The sequence below is a fragment of the Otolemur garnettii genome, unplaced genomic scaffold (assembly GCF_000181295.1).
Source record: "Otolemur garnettii isolate 467f Iridium unplaced genomic scaffold, OtoGar3 scaffold00082, whole genome shotgun sequence".
Lineage (NCBI taxonomy): Eukaryota > Metazoa > Chordata > Mammalia > Primates > Galagidae > Otolemur > Otolemur garnettii.
Window position 1 is genome coordinate 905051 of NW_003852477.1, and position 3255 is coordinate 908305.

Genomic DNA, 3255 nt, shown 5'->3' on the forward strand with positions numbered 1-3255 from the left:
AAAAAAAAAAAAAGGAAAACAGTAGGGAAATTCCTCCAAAAAAAAAAACTTAACATGGGGGGGGCGGAGCCAAGATGGCGGACTGCAGCCAGCTTTTTACAAAAGCTCTCATCCAGAAGGAAGCTTAAAGGACAGAAGTTTAGCAAGTTAGCTGATGGGTCAGGGCAGAGCCAAGAGAGAAGATTGAAGAGTGCACTTCAACCTTCCTGAGGCAAGCTGTGACCTCAGAAATACAACCAAAAGGTACAAAATCCACCACCAAGTGGACAGGAGTCCCCTCCCCCACAACAAGGGCTCGCAGTTTACTCCATGCAAACAAGCGAGCAGAGTTCAAACTTCCTCCCACTCCATCCCACCGGAGAGACCGCCTAAAAACTGGACCTCCTACCCCCGCTGGTGTGCTGCAGCACCCTCCGGCCAGGCATAAAACTGTAAAACTGTATAAAACTGTATATATTCCCCACCTGCAACATTGAATTCCGAGGAGTCCCCACCCACTCACTCCGAGGTCTGGAGGTTTGTTACCTATGGAATCCAGATTCTTGGGCATCTCCTTGAGAGAATGGGAGGGGGAAAGGGCTGGTGCTCTTCTGTGCTGACTGTGGTACAGGCGTGAGGAGAGGAAGGTCGGCTCAGGGGACACGAATAAAGCAACAGTGGCATCCTGAGCTGCAAACTGACGCCATTCCACCCCCATCTCTCTGGGCAAACAGAGGTTCTGGACAGCAGCCACAGGCAAAATGCAGAGAACTTTCATAAGTAAAGCACCAGCCCTCAGGGTGTAAGCCCTCTCAGACAAAGGCAGTGGGCGGGCAGAGGCTAGAATTGACACCTGTGTGTAAATTGCTATTTGTCTGCTGCCCAGAGCTGAATGCAAGGACTTGCAGAGAAATCTAGCTGGACAGAAGCCTAATTTAAAAAACGCAAGGCCCCCCCTGCCGAACTCAGATTTCTGGCTGATTTTGCCAGTCATAAACTCCGGGAGCAGTGGCCTACTGGAGTGAATAGGGCCATAGACCTGGGGGATTACGAGTGGCTGGGTGAAAGGTGGGGAAGGAGGTATTAACCTTCCCAGACTAACCCATTTGCTGGGTGGGTCCCTTCGCCCTCACAGAGCACTGGAGCAAGTTATACCTGAGCTGCAAGCAGACCCCTCTTATCTAGCTCCCAGAAACATTTGAACTCTTCCACCTGAAAAGGGTGCTGACTAGGACAACTGATTTGGACCCCTCAAACCACGCAGACCACCAAAGGACTATTCAAAGGGGCACCCCAGGTGTATGGTTGAGGGAAGGTTTGAACTATATAAAACTGTATATATTCTCCACCTGCAACATTGAACTCCGAGGAGTCTCCACCCACTCAATCTGAGGTTTGGAGGTTTGGAGTCCAGATTCTTGGGCATCTCCTTGAGAGAAGTGGAGGGGGAAAGGGCTGGTGCTGTTCTGTGCTGACTGTGGCACAGACATGAGGAGAAGATTGGCTCAGAGGATGCCAATACAGCAACAGTGGCATCCTGAGCTGCAAACTGATGCCATTCCAGCCCCATCTCTCTGGGCAAACAGAGGTTCCAGATAGCAGCCACAGGCAGGGCACAGATAACTTTCATGGGTAGAGCGCCAGCCCTCAGGGTGTAATCCCTCTCAGACAAAGGCAGTGGGTGGGCAGAGGCTAGAATTGACACCTGAGTGTAAACTGCTATCTGTCTGCTGCCCAGAGCTGAATGCAACCTCTGATTTACAGAGAAATCTAGCTGGACAGAAGCCTAATTTAAACACATAAGGCTCCCCTGCCAAACTCAAATTTCTGGCTGATTTTGCCAGTCGTAAACCCCGGGAGCAGTGGCCTACTGGAGTGAACAGGGTCACAGACCTGGGGGATTAAAAGTGACTGGGGGCAAGGTAGGGAAGGAGGTATTAACCTTCCCAGACTAATCCATTTGCCAGATCAAGTGACAAAGGGGCAATTACAAGTGACTGGGGGCAAGGTAGGGAAGGAGGTATTAACCTTCCCAGACTAACCCATTTGCCAGATCAAGTGACAAAGGGGCAAGGTGGGGAAGGAGGTTTTAACCTTCCCAGACTAACCCATTTGCCAGATCCCTGCCCCAGGCTCCAGCTCTGGGCAGGCCCAGAATTGCTTGCTAGTGCCGTGGGCATCCCGTGGGCAGTGGCGGAGGAGTCCTCCATTCCAGGTAGACCCAAAACAGCTTGCTAGAGACACACATACCCCATGGGGGCCAGGGGAGGAGTTCCCTGCTCCAGGCACCCAAGCTGGGTGGGCCTAGAACTGCTTGCTAAAGCCACATGTGCCCTGCAGGTGGTTGTGGAGGGGTCTACCACTCTGGGTGGGCCCAGAAGTGTTTGCTAGAGCCACATACGTCCCATGGACAGAGGTAGGGGAGTTCTCCACTATGGGTTCCCACAATGGGAGGGCACACATTGGCTTGCTAGTGCCGTATGCGTCCAACAGGCGATGGTCAAGGAGTCCTCCGCTCCCTCCCAGCTACTCTGGCGGGGCTGAATTAGGACTGATCTGGTTGCTCGGGTACCCTGAACTACCGCTGCCATTCCCCCACTGCCTGACGCTCCAGGGTGCTGAACTAGGACTGATCTAGCTACTACAGCTTCCCTGTTCCACCAGTTGCCCTGGAGGGGCTGAACTAGGACTGATCTGGCTGCTGCCGGTCTCCTGCCCCCCGGTCGCCCCGGCAGGCTAAACAAGGTCTAATCCGGCCACGCACACTCCCGTGTAGCTGCTACCGTTCCACTGCACCCTGGTGGTCCCAGCACCTGAGAACTGGAAGAAGACAACAGACACACTCTGCCTGTCTCTCTGGGCAAACAAAAGAAGCCACCAACTGAACAGTTGTGATAAGGCCTCCAAACAAGGTAAACTCAGCATGGGGCGGAACCAGCGGAAAAACTCTGGCAACTCAAATAACCAGAGTAGATCAACTCCTCCAAGGGAAATGGGACAGACACAATTGAAAACCCCATCCACAAGCAAATGGCTGCAATGTCAGAAATCAAGTTCAGAATGTGGATAGCAAATAAGATTAATAGAATGGAAGAAAAGAAGGAATTGGGAGTTCAAGAAATTATTCAAAAGATTTCTCAAGAAATTATTCAAAAGCTATCTCAAGAAATTATTCAAAAGATGTCTCAAGAACTCAACGATTTCAAAGATAAAATGATGAAAGATTTTGAAACACTGAGAGAAGAGGTTGCAGCACTCAAGGATCTGAAAGACATG